Source organism: Adiantum capillus-veneris, chromosome 19 (genome assembly GCF_014529385.1).
Source record: "Adiantum capillus-veneris isolate H3 chromosome 19, ASM1452938v2, whole genome shotgun sequence".
Lineage (NCBI taxonomy): Eukaryota > Viridiplantae > Streptophyta > Polypodiopsida > Polypodiales > Pteridaceae > Adiantum > Adiantum capillus-veneris.
Window position 1 is genome coordinate 112,098,969 of NC_140949.1, and position 18,074 is coordinate 112,117,042.

Here is an 18,074-nt window from a genome sequence, read left to right on the forward strand (position 1 = left end):
ATCCATGATGCGAGGTCTAGGTTTATGGAAAGTTACTACATTTTTCTTGAGTCCAGGTACATTTGAAGTATGCATTTCAAGAAACAACAGTAAAACCTTAGTGATGGTTGATTGTATGCATAAACCTGCTCTCGATGTCGTACAAGCAACAACAATAAAACCTCAATCGTGCATGGTTGATTGTATCCATAAACCTGCTCTCAAGGACCTTGTATAAACCCAGACAATGGCAATGCATAAACTTGACAAGGGGCTCGCTCATAGCCCAAAACAATTTCTTGTAGAAAAAATAAAGACCCGTGAGAAGAAATAAGACCACCAAGAAGGCCACGATTTACCTCAGACAAACAAGATCGCGTTGTATATACATGCCACAATGACTAATGTATATCTCAAAAAGCCTACATGACTGATGCATAACACTCCCATATACACATAGTGCTTGCATGTCTGACAAGCCTCCTCTTGGCTGATCCTGCAATAATGGCGGACGCAAAGGCCCTACATGTTCATCACATAAGGGTCATGAGTATTCTTGATGCGTAGACCTTTTCATAGATTCTGCCATCATCAAGCTTCAATGTGAAATGCCATTCACTTCCCTCAAGTGACACCTCATAGTCACACACAATGATAGAACCTTTGGCTGAGTTGTTGCCATCCCATAACTGCACCAAGTGGTCCATGATTTGAGCAGTAGAAGATGCAGCCAAATTCTTTTGAGATAAAGGCAACAAATCACGGCATGTATGGCAACATATTATGCAAGATTCATCAACAAGAAGAGTCTTACTACAACAATGAGGACAATATATATGTCACCATTTTTCAAAGTGCATACGACTTTGCCCTCGCTGGTGTTTGTGCCTCAGTGAACCTGTGAGTCTCCTAGTCTTGTTTGGCTGGGGGCTACCATCGAGTGCACCCGAAAGCGGATCAATGATACTTGACAGCCTACCATGCCCAAGTCATGTTTGCGTGACTTTGTCTTGAATTTGTTTAATGCGACCTCTACATGGCATGCTCGCCTTCTTTGGCTCATGAAGATTTTTCAGTTTCTCCATAGAGATCTTCAGTTGTGCAAGAGCTACCTCTTTTTACACCAATGTCCATGTGGATAAATTGCATGCAAACTATCCACAATAGGCAAAGTTGCATGTAGCATCAAAAAATGGATTTGTAGTATTAGACGCACTCCGTATAGATGCTTGCATTGGGAGGACCAATCTGGGCAATCACAATAGGAGGACTGTAAACTCACATGATACCAATTTCCGAAGACATGATCTAAATCTTGAATAGCAATATATATTCATTCATCACCTGAAGAGTAGATGGATTAGACTCATTTCGTTGAAATAATTTCTCCCCACCAGCTAGTGCTTTGGTTGCACTCTTGCTTGAGCCAAAACAAAAAGTTCAAAGTCCACTATTGACATACACACAATGAACTTGTTCAGGAAAAGTAGCTGATGTGAGAAAAATGCAAGGAGAATGATCAATGCTCACCTAGCTCTTGCTTCTGCTTGAAGAACTCCAATAGAGTTCCTCCCATCCAGGTTCCACTCCTTACATCACCAACAAGTGCATGCAATAGGTCAAGCACTGACCTATTTATCCTTTCATCCAACAAAGTGTACTTGATATACTGCCATAATCTCTCCACCAAATTTGTAGTATCCACATTGCCATGGGAAAATAAGCGCCCAAACTTTGGCCAACGCTCACGCCATATACATGACTTTGATCACCATCCATTGGATACATAACGTTGAATATTTGCGTGCTCGGAGTATTCCAATAAAAGTTTCTTAAAGCGAGCTTCGAAATCATCCTTACACTTTGAATGCATAAGGTTGCACATCATAGAATATACTTGATCTCACAAGTCTTTTGGCACTTGGGAAAAAAGATTCTCTACCCAAGCCTTCTTGGCATGAAACCAACAAAGCATGATATGGCATGCAGCTTGCTCTTGACACCCTCCATTGTCTTGAGCCCAACAAGCATCATCATCTCTAATGGCTCTTCAACTCTTGAGGGCACTTATCTATTAGAATTGTATTTGGCCAAATGCTACCTATCCTTGAGAATATTATGTGGATGGTCAATTCAAGGGCAATGCTCTCTTGACATGTCCCAGGGTCACATGTGCACATCATCAACCACACACGCAATCTGATTCCAGCTTGATTAGGTAAAATGAGTGCATATAATACTAACCCATACACATTTGTCTTGAATGTGTTGTCCACATCCCATGGGGGATTTAACATTTGCGAGTATTTTCATTTCAAGTTTTTTTGACAATTTTAGCAATCTTTAGAGTTTTTTAAACCAAATATGTGTCATAGCATAAAGTATCTATTTAATGTAATTTTCAATCGTCATAAGACTCCATATATGTGTGGTTGACGGAGAGAGAAAGTATAAATTCTAGAGAGATAGTATTTATGCGAGTTACCATTGGAAGAAGAGATGATAAATCCTTGAGAGAGAGAGAGAGTGACTTCTCTTCTAGAGAGAGAAAGTAAAATCATAGAGTTGTATATCACTACGCAGAGAAAGAGAGAGAGAGAGAGAGAGAGAGAGAGAGAGAGAGAGAGAGAGAGAGAGAGAGGGCATAACGACGGAAAAAATGTAAACAAATAAAATCACCATTTCACAACTCATGCCATTAGAGTCAAATATGCTCGCAACGCATGTGATCAGAGTCAAATAATCCATAGCATATAAACATGCGATAAAGTAAAAAATCATGCAGAATAGAGACAACACTAATTTCAGAGTTAAATATAATCCACAGCATATATAAATGTGATGAAGTCAAAAATAATGCCAGATAGAGACAATACTATTTTTCCCAAGCAATTGCTTTTTGAAACAACATAAGTTTGAGGATGTAAGTACATTCGCAAAACTACCACAGGATAAGATCAAAATTAGAGTACAAAAAAGGATAGTCGCTATAAATGTAATGGTCACTCTAAAAGGCAAGTAATTTGCTCCCAAATAGCTTGCAAGATGCTTCATATCTTTTGCTTGAAATTTGAAATCCTTTGCTGCATAAACAATGTTTTTTCAAGATAAATAATCACAAGTATAATAAACCAAAATAAATACAGAAAAACACTTTCATATCATAGATCAATATTCTAGTTGAGTGAAAGAAGCATACCAAACCAATTGTAATTAAATGGAGAGAGAAATCATCCTTGGTTGTCCAAGAATAAAAGCGATGTCCATTGGTGAGAGGGTTGGCTGATGAATAATCATGTGCTTCTTAGGCTCAAGTCCGAGCACTTTTGTGTACACATAGTACATATGTTTGCATGCCAAAAAGGATTTGTTGGTATTCTCTCGCTTCTGAAAATCCGGACACGTGCATGCTGGACTCTGTTTTATATGAATCTCATAACTATTTTCAGTGAGAACTCGGAAAATTACATGCTCTTGAGACCTTTTCACTTCATCCAAAAATATAATTGTCATACTATTACATGCTTCCAATTTCTTCATGGCCTCTTTAGAGATTCCATGCCTCCACTTTTTCTTCCTCGAGCTGCCACCACCTTCTTTGCAGTCGCCAGCAAGAGGTTGTGGATTTACCATTGAATTCTCTGTCCGAAATCCACTCTGATGCAGCGCGGCAAGTTCCTGTGTGGAGATATCTGTCCCTCTTGCTACTGGCCAAACATTTGGAGCAGGAGGTAAATCTTTGACTTGTATTTTGATTGATTGGGTATGCAAAATATCATGATTACAAAACCATAACCATTGCTCGATTGTTTTACCCTTGAACATTCTTTCGGACCATATACATGGAGCAACAAGACCAATTGAGCGACTATGCAAGATATTGTCACAATTTTTTCTCCCTACTGTTCCAAAACATTTTCTTTGACTTTGAATGGGCATTCTCCTGAGGGCCCACTGAGTGCGTGGCACATCACTCTCAAACACATTGTTTGTTTTAGATGACAAAGGTGTGGTTGTTTCTTTTTGAGATCCAATATCATCATCACTGTCACTAATTTGCAACGGAATGTTAGAAATACCTGGTCCTTGGGTATCAAACTTGATTTTTTTTGGTCGACCGCGATGGTTTCGTTGCTTAGATTCCATGACATATTCCGGTCGATGGGAGATACTTGTTCCTGTTCTGCCCCTCTTTTTGCGTTGTACTGTTTCTTTGTCTCCATGCAAAATTGGCTGCGCATACATGGGAGTCCCTGCAACAGCCTCGTGTAATAGATGGGCCACGTTGGTTGGAGTTGGAGTTTGCTGAGATTCAACTCGAGAAAGCAAGGTCTCCATTGTGGGACCCGTTCCTATATAACGCCCAGTAGTATATCCCAAACGCTTTGCACATTGAATATATGAGTTTATAACATCTGTTACACATGAATCATACAAGGATATTTTTCCCTTTCCACCTTCACCTGCTAACCAACTGGCATGTACACTTTCTGATAAATTAACATTGGGAATTTGTGCCCGCTCCCACGGACTTAGACCACCCTATGAAATGCAAAAAAACATGAATTAAAATTTATAAATTTTATGTATGAAAAGAAATTTTTCTAAAAATATAGATTGTCATAAAGGTACTTACATCTGTTCCGATTTCTCCCCATTGTGAAATTCGTTGCTCCCACCATTTAAACCATCTGCTCACTCTTGTGATGCTCTCTGTAGATAGATGTTGTCTCCACCACTTTTGAATTGAAAGCGCCTTTTGAGATGCAAGCACAATGGTCTTACAAGCTCTCTAGTCCTCACACATATCAATGTGTTGATTTGTTAGATGTTGAGGTATCCACTTTTTAGCATATTTGTGGAGACTCTGCTCCCAATGAAATAGGCATGATCGTTCACGTCCCTCCATGATATTATCTGGCCCGCCATTGAAGACTGTTCGAATAGCATTCCAATTTGCACCAGCTTCATCAGACATAAAACCTGCAAAGTCAGCTGCACCATGTCCGTACTTTTCCATTGTTGAATTAAGGCTCTCCCAAAAAATAACTTGAATCTTTGCATCCTCCTCTTTAGTTTCACATATAGCAATTATTTGTAGTGATCGTATGCTGCAAGATATTCAACATAAACATTTTCACACATCTTCTTTTATTTAATGATAAAAAAATACGAGATATTTAAATACTTAAAGATTACCTTGGATCATAAACTGAGCATGACATTGTTGCCCATCCATCTATTCTATGGGTAAAATCAAAATGTACCCACGCATTTCTCAAGTCACCAGTTTCAGTTCTTTTCATCCGATTTACTAGATCAATCCCAGAACCTGGTCCTTTAGTGGACATTTTAAATAGGAATCACTTGTCATCCTCTTCACCCTGTCCAGGAAATCTACTCCCATGAAAAAAAGGAAACATGCACTTTTTTTGAAGCAATAAAATATTATCATATCCATCCCCAATAACAGCACCTTGACTCTTTCTCTCCTTTGAAACAATTGAAGAAAACCTACACGATGCATCACAAGAAGGTTAAATTTATAATAGTTAAAAAATTAACAAATTCAAGGAACCAAATTGAGTTTTCTTACCCTTTGGTTTGAACCAGTGGCATCATTTCTTCCAAAAAATCATTGAATTGTACATTGGATGTAGCTTCAGCTTCCTCACCAATCAAGGAGTGAAGAACAAGTTGTTGAGCCACCAACATTTGAATTTTTCTTAGGCCACCCTTTTCTATTTTTAGTACTGCACCTACCAGTTTCCGCACTCTTGAAATAGCAGCCCTAGAGGTTCCTGCCTTAACATTATGACAATGTTTACCAACATGTATTGCCAGTCGCGACATTGTACCATCTCTAGGCAAAACATAATAGATTTTGCAAGGACAAGCAGCAACACAAGTAACAACCTTCTGACAATAATGACAAGTTATTGTTGTATTCTCTTCCATTGCAAGGTAGTCCTTTTTCACCTGTCTGTCCAAATATCCATGAAAACCTCTACTATTGAATTCTTGTTCCTTAATATAATGAGGACACATTGAATAATTACACTACATGAATCCCAAACAGTGGCTTAGACGAATTGTGCATGCTATTGCCATGGTTGTCACAGATGGGCGAGTCTACAAGTGACCATCAAAGCGTTGTTCCATCCCTGTCATTCGTTTTGTTTTATCCTGAGTCGCAGGTAACTCAAAACACAAATTTCCATCATAATGTTGTGGAAGTTCAACAACTTGCAAAGGAGCTCCACATAATGTTAACAGATCATTTAACTTTTTTGCCCCTGGATTTTGTTGAATCCAAATGACGATTGACTGAGTTTTGAGCTGTCCTATATCGTCACCACTACTTTCAAGATGCACAATGCTTAAAACATCTTCAGATATCTCTTTTTCATTTCCTTTCTCATTGTCAGATACCTGTATAAATGTGTCTGAATGAAGCATCTCAAAAAAGCTCGAAAAAGAACCATCTATTAAGAAATGCTGATGATCTTCTATATCCCACTGTGGTTGCAGCAAGACTTTTGTTAGGCCACAATCACTTTCAATAAGAGCAGATAGTGACTGAAAATGGCAAGATGGAGGCAGCAAACTCTGCAAATAGTAAGCACTAAGCAACAATGAGTTTCCCTTCAACTGAATGTCGCGGTTGACTATCTGACCACCAACCTTCCAAGTTATTGTTACTTTCATGTTGGACATATTCTCTCAAGCAACAGATTACAGGGTGGAGATGCGAGAAAACTGTGGTGGATTAAGTGAAGGTGGTGAAGTTTAATGAAAGTTAAAGATAAAGTGAAGGTTAATGAAACTGGTGAAAGTTAATGAAAGATGTGAAGGTTAATGAAAGTGAAAGATTGGTAGGTAGACGAAAAGACAGTTGCATAAGATCTTGTGACGGCTCAAAGAATAATGAAAATCATAATTGAAGAAGTGCATTTAATATATGACGGTTCTGAATGTATGTGCAGTGGAATATGTCATCAAATTTGAGGGGCCATTTAATTTCTAAATGGTGGTTCAAGGACTGCATTTAATGCAGTCTAATAGTGTCTTCATCTTTTGTGTATATGTGTGTGTGTGTGTGTGTGTGTGTGTGTGTGTATATATATATATATATTTATATTTATATTTATATATATATATATATGATTGTGTGAGTGTGTGTATAAAAAACGTAAGATTCTATATGACTGACTTTGTATAAAAAACGTAGCAATTTTTTTAGTTAAGTTATATATATGATTCCATCTTGCCATTTTATATATATGTGTGTGTATTTTTGGTAGTGTGTATATATAATTATTTTAGTTAAGTTATATACATTACTGTGCGTGTGTATAAATGATTTTGTGGGTGTGTGTAAACAACGTAGCATTTTATTAAGTTAAGATATTTAAGTTAAGTGTATGTGCACATAGTTTAAGTTAAGATATTTTTAAGTTGAGTGTATTTAAGTTGAGTGTATGTGCATTTTTTTAAGTTAAGATATTTAAGTTGAGTGTATGTGCACATAAGATATTTAACTGTGCACATAGTTTTTACATTTTGTGTGTGTGTGTGTGTGTGTGTGTGTATGCATGACTTAACTTTAAGAATGCTACGTTTTTTATACACACAAACACATACAATCATTTTTTTAAATATATGGTTGTGTGTGTGTGTGTGTGTACATAGTATTTTTTTAGTAAAACTATATATATGAATCCATTTTGTGTATATCTTTGTGTGTATATACATATATATATATAAATGAATGTGTGTGTGTGAGTGTTTATACCACAATATCATTTTTGTAATATATGGTGTGTGAAAAAAGTAGTAGTTGAGATGAAAGTGGAGTGAAGTTTAAATGGAGTTTTAATTGAGATTGAAGTGGAGTGAAGTGAAAGTGAAGTTTTTCTGTGAAGAAGGAGATGAAAGTGGAGTGAAGAGAAAGTGGAGTTTTGCTGTGGAGAAGAAGGAGTAAGAGAAGACAAGGTACTGTGTGTTGTGTGTGTAGATTTTCTACTCACGTGTGTGTGTGTGTGTGTGTGAGTGTGTGTGTGTGTGTGTAAGTGTGTGTGTGTGTGTGCTTACCTGCGCACGCTCGCCCGATCCACCGGAGGAGGTCCAATGGAGCTCCCCCATGCCTTGAAAGGCATGGTGAGAGGGCAGCGCGCGCTGCTTTCTCACCATGCCTTTCAAGGCATGGAGGAGCTCCAATGGAGTTTCCATTGGACCTCCTCCAGTGGATCGAGCGAGCGTGTCCAGGTAAGCACACACACTCACACACACACATCAAAACACTTGCACACATAGCACAAACACACACACAGTCATATATACGCACACACATTACACTTGCATACACACATACATACATACATACACCCACATATATAAACACTTGCATTCACAACATCAACACACTTGCATACATACACACATACACATATAAACACTTGCATTCACAACATCAACACACTTGCATACATAGCACAAACACACACACAATCATGCATACAGACACACACATATTACACTTACATTCACACACACAAACACAATCATGCATACATCCACACACACACACATATAAACACTTGCATTCACACACATCAACACACTTGCATACACACATATTAAACACACTTAGAGTAACAATTACAATGATGTAAGAACAGGTCGTTGTAGAGAAGAGGTATACAAATGTCAAAGTGGATTTGTATTTTTCCTTGCCATGAGCAAGTTGAGAATGGTCTTTTTTGTAATTTGCATTTTACGCCGTTATGCTGCCAAAATTTAGAATTTTATATTTGTATTGTCAAGCATATACACACATACACATATATAAACACTTTTATTCACAACATCAACACACTTGCATACACACACATATTACACTTACATTCACACACACATAATCATGCACACATCCACTTGCATACACACACATACATACATACATACATACACCCACATATATAAACACTTGCATTCACAACATCAACACACTTGCATACATAGCACAAACACATACACCATCATGCATAAAGACACACACATATTACACTTACATTCACACACACAATCATGCATACATCCACACACACACACACACATATAAACACTTGCATTCACACACTTCAACACACTTGCATACACACTTACAGTAACAATTACAATGATGTAAGAACAGGTCGTTGTAGAGAAGAGGTATACAAAGGTCAAAGTGGATTTGTATTTTTCCTTGCCATGAGCAAGTTGAGAATGGTTTTTTTTTTAGTTTGCATTTTATGCCGTTATGCTGCCGAAATTTAGAATTTTATATTTGTATTGTCATTGCTAAGAAGATTTTTGTTGTTTGTGGTTAATAGATTATGGCTCGTACACCATCTAAACGTGGCAGGACAGGTATCTCTCAAAGTAAGTTCAAATACAATAAGCTATTTGTTTTCTTTTCTTTTTTCTCATCATACTCACTAAACTATTTGTGTTCTTATTGTTTTTTGCTTGTAGGAGTAGGATACACATTAAGGTCTGGCACTACAGGGCATAGGGCCAATGCACGATCTTCCATTGCTTCTTCCAATGTCCATCGAAAGGAGGATATTTTGGGTGATGTGCATGAAGAAGAGGATATATTGAGTGATGTGCATGAAGAAGAGGTGTTCATAGATATTCATGCTACACAAGGTGAATTGGTGGCTCACAGCGTGTCTGAAGCAACAACAATTGTTGCTAAACCTCCCGATCATCCAACAGTATTTGGAAAGGATGTTCATGGTCGAATATTAGAGGAGATTGTAGAGGGTTTTATTGTAAAGAGAGGTGGGGAACCTCCTCGAATTCCTCTTTGTAGATTGATGGAAAATGAAGCCTTTAGAGCAGTGGGTCCAGGCACTGAGGGCTTGGTGAAAAGGTTTGAGATGTCTGGATACAGTGTGCTTGGAGCTCCATTTCTTGTGTCATTTAAGAAGCCAGGCCAAGATCAACATTATATTTCCGACTTAGACAAAGATGAATGGGGGCCTATTTGGCGAGAAATAGATGATTTTGATAATTCCCTTCCCCTTGAGTGGGAAGACTTAAGGGGGAAAAAAATTATCTTTTGGGATGGTAATCACCGTTTGAAAACTTGGATGCGCTTAATAAAAACACGTAAGTGATTTCTTTTTTGTTTAATGTAAAGTTGACTTGTATTACTCTATGCTTTCTAATTTTCTTTTTTGTTGTTGTAGAATTTTCAATGATAAAGTGGAGACATTGTTCTGTGAAATGTCAATTTGTCTTTGTTGATAGAAGTGCAGAGGGGGAGCTTATGCTAGCTTTGCGCTCTCAAAATGAGTAAGCACATTTGTTGTTTTGAACGTTATTGCTATTACTTTATCGATGTCATTCTACTGCCATTTAATTTAAGATATTGTGGTTTAGGATTGGTAGAACCACTGTGAGCACAAATTTTGGGTAGGAGATCTTCTTGTTCCAAAAACTGGCTGTGGCAAGCAAAGATTCTTTAATGAAAGACTTTCCCCAAGATTGGATTCGATGGATAGAGGTAGAGCTTGCTTGTGAGAAGAAGGCATCTAAAGGGAGTTGGTACAACGCTCTTGCTCTTTTATTAGCAATGCTCATATGGAAGGTATATTTTTTTGCTTTAAAGTACACTTTTTATGTAATTTCTAAAGCTTGACATTATTTTGTAAAATCTTACTTTTTTTTTTCATTTGCTCTACAAAAGGAAGATTTTGACTTGTCTCTTATCAAAGAGATGCAAGAGATCAATGATCCCTCGATTTCACTGCCAGAAAAGGAAATGGTTGCTCGAGGAAGAGTAGAAAAAATATTCAAAGAAAGAGCTTATAAGGTAAACACTTTCTCTTCTCCCCGTTTATGTTTGAATCTCTACAAAATTGTAAGTTGACATGTCATTTGAATTTGATATATTTGATTGAAAAATTGATTTGATTTGATCTCGTGCTAATGTAACATAGATGTTGGCCATTGCCAACCCCGCCAATGGCCAAGGGTTCTTCTCTTTATTATTTAACTTCAATTGGATAAGAGAAAAGGATCAAGTGGGCCTTACAAGAGACAAAGTCCACTCTTTGGCAACTTCTAAAATATCACCAGAGAGGTAATAATTTTTGGATAAAAAATACACATGAAATCATCAAATGAATCAATGCATTTATGGTTTGTTTATTGTTTGCTCTATAGGAAAAAGAAAATATTGCACTCTTTGATGCATTGCCGTGTAGATGATGTTACTTCTGAGCGTTATATTAGTGCAATGAAATTTAGAATGTACTTGCGTAAAGAGTGGTATTGGGGAAGTATCTTGAAGCAATGCTTGAGGATCAAAGGGAAAATGATTGAAGAAATGCCGGAGGGCTTTGAAGCATGGTTTCATCACCAATTGAGGGACCACATTGATAAAGCTTTTGTGGAGCTTTGGAGTAAGCTCAACACAAAAGAGTCGGATGAAAAAATTCCAGAGCTTATGGAATCTTCAAGGAGAGTATTATTCAGGTAATACAATTGATATCTTTATGGTTGTTATTCTATTTTTTACTTAGAGTTTGTATAATAAATAAGTCACTTAGGAAAGGAGCTCAAATAAAGTTAACTTCATTTTATGTAGATGGCTAATTCAGCTTTATGATCAAACTTTGTTGGAGAAGTTGCCAATTGCTGTTGAAAGTTGGAGGGACCTCTCTTGTGAGGAGTGTATGTATCCACTATGGATGAGAGATTATGGTTTGATTGCTTGGGAAATTGAGTATTGCCCTTGGTGGCTAGATTACACTCGAGGCACCTACCCACGTGATGAAGGAAACTTATATAAAGGTTATTTTTGGCATTTATAAAAACTACAAAATTGTTAAAGTGCTCATACTATTTAGATTACGTTTGTGAGAAATATATTTTTGTTTGCTTTAGAGCACGTTCTTGAAAGAAATGAAAATGGTATTGAGGAGATTGGCTCAGCTTCCAAGAAAGCCACCTCTTCGAAAAGAGTAAACAATAGTACAATCTCCTCTATAAAGAAACGATTGGATTTTGTTAGATCCAAGAAGCCCAAGAAGTCTCCCAAAAAGAACCAAAAAGGTGCTCAAGGCTCCACAGGTAAACTTGCTTGTATAGATATCTAGCTGTCACTTTCTTTCTACTCAACAATTCTTGATGAAATATTTTATTTTCTGATTATGCAGTGCCTTCCATAGATTGTGATGTGAACGTTATTGGGAACATGCTAGATGTTTACAAAATTTCTCTCCATGATGAGAAATGGTAAACACATGTGAAAAGAAAGACTAACTATGTGTGGTGTGTGGTGTGAATGTTTGAAATACATTTATTTGATCGTATGCAGGATCTTGGATTTTCTTCATTCAGCCCATGTTGATGGGGAAAAGAGCAATGAAGTGGCCTCTCTTTTGTTTGTGGATTTTCCAACAAACTTTAAAGTTGAAAATTTTTCAGAGAACGAGGTATGCATCCTTCAAAACCACAATGGACAGTCTATGATAGTTTTGGAACTTTAATTAAATTAACAATGCGTATTATGCAGGTCCCTCCATGGAATCAATTCTCTCGAAAATTAAGTAAGAAAGTGGCCGTAATAGCTTCAAAGTATGTGGCAGACAATGGGTGGTACATCACCCTAAGCTCCACTGATCACTTTGGCATTGTGTCTAGCCATGCCATCGAGATGGGATTCAAAATGATGCACACCATCCTTATTTTGATCCCCGATGGTTATGTGCGAAAGACCATTGAGATTGAGAGAGTAAGTAAATTTATTTGTTGATTGAAAAGCATGCTTGTAGTTTTTTTCAATTAGATCACATTCTAGTTGTAATTTGTAGGTGGAAACACTATTGCTAGGATTGTTTTATCGTTACATAAAGTAAAAATACGCATATTTTTTGCTTTTTTTAGCTGGCTTGTGTGGACATTTACTGCGGAGCACACCTACATTGTTGATATGTTTTCTGGATGTGGTGGCTTGGGCAATGTTTGCGTTGAGTTGTCTAGACACTGTCTCTGCATAGATAGTGATCCAGAGGTCTTCCATCAACATCTTTCACACTTCAAGGCTCCATGTGTACGTGCTATTTCAGCAGTTGATGCAGATAGCGATGAGGAGACTGATTGGCAACAATATGAGCCCGGATCACATTGCCCTTGATTGACATCAACATTGGTATTATCTATCATTTTTTCTAGTTTGGGATTTTTATGGAACGACGTGTGACCATGGTGTTTGGGTGCCACTTTTTTGGTATTACTGAAGACATGTTGTTGGTGTTGATCGTCCTTATCAATTCAGCCATGATTTTATATTTATTATACTAGATAGAAGTTTGTTGAGAGCTTTGGATTTACCAAAGTAATATACCAACATATGCTTTTTTGCTTATGTAATTTCTTCTTCCCGTGAGCATTCGCTGCTGCACCGAAGCAAGTATGGAATGGGAATTTTTTTAGTTTGAATTTTCATACCGTTATGCTACCGAAATTTTGATTGCTTATCAATATCATCATGCTTTTTGTTCATGTTTGAAAACATAATCATGATTTCACGTATACAGAAAAGTTAGTCAAGCTTCACGGAAGCAATTATGGAATGGATTTTTTTTTTTGTATTTTCGCGCCGTTATGCTGTCGAAATTTTGATTGCTTGTGAATATAATCATGCTTTTTGTTCATGTTTAGAAACATAATCATGGTTTTATGTATACACAAAAGTTAGGCAAGCTTCACGGAAGCAAGTATAGAATAGGAAAGCTTAACAAAAGCTAGGCAAGCTTTCACAGAAGCAAGTATGGAATGGTTTTATTTTTATTTTTCACGTTGTTATGCTGTCAAAATTTCATGCTTGTCAGTATTTCTTTACACTGTCGGTCTAAGAATATATATAGTTTTATATATAATATTTATATTATATATATAATATCTTTTTATTTATTTATTTATATGTGTGTTTATGTACGTAAGGAGATCTTCAACTCGGTAAAGTGTTTTTAAGTACTTGTTTATACAATATATATAGTTATTTATACGTGTGTGTTTATGTACGTATGCAGTTCTTCAACTCAGTAAAGTGTTCTTAATTACTATTTTATATGCAAGAGTCTATGCGTGTTTCATTACTTTGAGGTCTTCGCCCAAACAAGTACAACCATCAATATTTTTTAGATTCCTAGTTTCAAATTGGCTTATTAGGCATTCATCCTTGTTTGCAACAACACCTACATGGACAGGAAAGTATATTCTACTAAAAGTAGGGTAAATACTAAAGACATGCTCATCTTTTTCTTGCATTATATAAAAAACTCACATAGATTTTCTTTACATTTTTGGCTTTCAAACAGCTTGTAGTTACATTTGACGGTTCAGTTTAGCTACAAGATATCAACAATACCCTAAATTATGACAGATCTTGAAGATGTGTTAGTAGATCAGGCCGATTAAAAGTATCACAGTTACTTCAATAATAATAAGTCAGACAGAGACATATGAATTATTATCGCCAAGGCACTGAAGAGTGGAACACCATCATATAGTTAAAATAAGCATCATATAATTAAATAAGTTGTTTACATGATTACGTAGGGAATCAAACCTGCACACACACACACACACACACACACACACACACACTACAACTTGCATCACACTAGTACAATTTATCATGTGCTAGTGCATATTTATTTAGCTATATTATTTAGTGCATAATTATTTAAATCTTGCCTCAATCTTCTACCACATTAGAGCCAGAGATGTCGACCAGGTTGATTGTGCGTTTGCAGACAAGAAAATGGTCAATCTCCGCCTGTAAAGCGGCCCTTCGAGAGCTATCTATGTACCCCCATGTCTCCCACTTGCCCAGAGCTTCTCGCATTGTCTCAAAGCCATCATTGAGTTCCTGGTCTCCGGTGTTGCGAGCGCGATTAAGGTGGTTGAACATCCAGATCTCATTGTTTGTGTCACGCTCTCTTTGTGTAAACGTCTTCTTTTCTTCAAGGGGTGTGTTGGGGGGGAGTTTGTGAAGCTCTTCATGGATTTTTGCAACTACCTCATTACCAGTACTAGCATATCCTATAGGCATTGTATAAGTACAGGGAAAATGAAAGAATCTCTCTTGATTAGCACCTCCGATTCACTTGTGCAGCATATGGTGCTTGCCTTGTAACATTTATATAGGCTAAAGCACCATGCTCTCCAAAAGCATTGATAGTGATGGAAGAGTGGCATGTGTTAGTGACATGAGGGGTCCCACGCAGCATATGCTAACTGCTAAATTGGAGCGTGCAATAATATATGCATGATTTGTCAATATGAATATTATAATCGTCTACTACTCCACCACTAACTTTTAAAGTGGGGTGTGCAATAAAATATGCATGATTTGTCACTACGATTATTATTCCCCTATAAGATTTATAAGCATCTAAAAGTGCAATGAGTAGACAACACTAACTGCCTCTCTAAGGGCTCGGGAAACACTATGATTATTATTCTTCTATGAATACTATAGGCATATAATAGTGCAATGAGTAACCACCACAAACTGCCTCTCTAAGGGCTCGGAAAACATTATTTGTGGACCCGGCTTTGGAACCTTTTCACACGCATATGAACAAGAAAACTCTCTCTCTCTCTCTCTCTCTCTCTCTCTCACACACACACACACACACACACACACACACACACACACACACACACACACACGTGAGTAGAAAACGTGCACACAACCTCCTTCTTCACAACAAAACTCCACTTTCATCTCAATTAAAATGTGGGATATTTATAAAATATATAAATTAAACCAACACATAAACAATTCTATACCAAGATACTAAATGAAATAATTTGAACCGGCTTGAGAACCTTCTTGCCCAAACTTGAGTCGGATTTTTTTCATTTTGAACCTATCTTTCCTCTCTCCCCCTCATCTCCCACTCTCTCTCTCTCTCTCTCTCTCTCTCACACACACACACACACACACACACACACACACACACACACACACACATGTGAGTAGAAAACGTGCACACAACCTCCTTCTTCACAACAAAACTCCACTTTTACTTAACTCCACTTTCATCTCAATTAAAATGTAGGATATTTATAAAATATATACATTAAACCAACACATAAACAATTCTATACCAAGTTACTAAATGAAATAATTTGAACCGGCTTGAGAACCTTCTTGCCCAAACTTTAGCCGTACTTTTTTCATTTTGAACCTATCTTTCCTCTCTCCCCCTCATCTCCCACTCTCAGGCTCTCTCTCTCTCTCTCTCTCTCTCTCTCTCTCTCTCTCTCTCTCTCTCTCTCTCGTTGTCGGTACTCTCACACCCCGATCCTATCTCTATTTCACAAGTATGTTTTTCTCTCTCCTTCTAATCCTTCTTCTCTCTCCTTCCCTCAGTACTTATTTAACATACCACAACGCCACCTTAGAGAGCATACATATGAGTGGAATCCATGCTTCTATAAACTCGAAAAAGCATCACCTGTAGCAAAAAAACACGAATTGATTAACTCGCAAATAAAATTAACCCCAGCCCATGCATTATGTCGTGAGAAGAGAATACACATCTCCAGCATCCAACTATCTTGAATGATGATAACAACAAATGGCTTGTGGATGTCTTGCAATGCATTTGGATTGTATGGCTGGACATATGCAACCTTTCAAAAGCAGCAAGCATCTACATAAGGATGCAAGGACAACATAAAAAAGTGAAAATGAAACTATTGTTGTAAAAGAAGCTACCTTCCCATCAGCTTGTAACTTCAAAGCCTCCATATACATCCCCGACCAATCATTTTCTCATGCTTGACCTAAAAAAGATATCTTAGGTCAAGAAAATGCTATATAGGTTGAGAGCATAAGCAATGAAAAGTACTACCTTGAAGTCGCAAGCTATATGCGAGCTGTTGGACCTCCTTTGGGATCATGAAGAATCAGAAATTCATGCAATCTACTGCAGGCACTTGTTGCATGTGGAAGTTTTGTTTTGAGACATACATTTTGGCAGCGTGGCAAGATGTACCAACATCAAAGTAATCTTCCATGCAACAGTGAAGCACTTGTGGATGAACCGGTAGATAGTATAAGTCAAGCCGAGAGCCAAGAACATGGCCGTGATGCATAGCGTGGAGAACAATAGTGACTTCATCGACTTCTTCTTTGAATTGCACTCGTGCCTTGAAAGGAGAACCACGCTTCTTTGTTTTTCTCTCTTTGCGCTCGTCTCCTCCACAATGCCTTCTTGAACCACCACAATGACAAACGTAGATGTCCTCTACCTTACCAAAACTTACTTGGGCTGATCTTATCTTAACAAGTCTCACCTTATGCTTAAGCGCAATACTCTCTAGCGAATCATTCACGTGGGCTTGATCTGTTAAAATTTTCTCACTTGGGTTATTCTCATCAGCATTCAACTTTCCTTCAACCTTATTTGACATAAGCAATTGGGGAAGGAGTGTTGGATCCTTGCTTCACACTTTGCAAGACCTAATCACGTCTCTGATAAAGGAAATAGGTATGCCATGCTTTCTAACATCTGTACATCATTATGATTTGACAATATCAATACTTTTTGACATGCCCAGGTGAGCCCCTTGCCAATCAATGTGACGTTCTTCTATGATAGTTGCGCACTGCTCAATTAGTGCAATTTCTAGGGGAGGCATCTTCAAGAAGAGTTCGGGTCCTCGAATATATAGATTGTCCTTCATCCTGTTCCATCTCTTTATTTCATGGACACCTACTTCTCGAAGTGTAGCCAAACTTGGGTTGCAAATCCCCTTCATATCTTGAAGCATTAGGTCGTAGCTTGCTCGATCAAAACTAAAGAAGTGGTGAGAAAGATGCAAGGATGGATTAGGAGATTGGATCCTAGGTTTGACCATGTGGATTGAGTCCCCACTTAAGACCCCACTTGGTTGTTTTTGAGGGAACTGGGCTCCAACTTTTGGATGGTCGGCACTGCTTGAGTTCCCTTCATTCAGCCAACCATTATTAAAACCCAAGGACTCCTCAGAATCTGGGCTTGAATCTGATTCAGATT

At 37.6% G+C, this 18,074-nt stretch overlaps 1 pseudogene; it reads right to left on the reverse strand.

Moving 5' to 3' along the window:
- Window positions 1-1,185: 1,185 nt before the first annotated feature.
- LOC147434672 (uncharacterized) overlaps window positions 1,186-18,074 on the reverse strand; it is a 17,054-nt pseudogene continuing 165 nt past the window's right edge.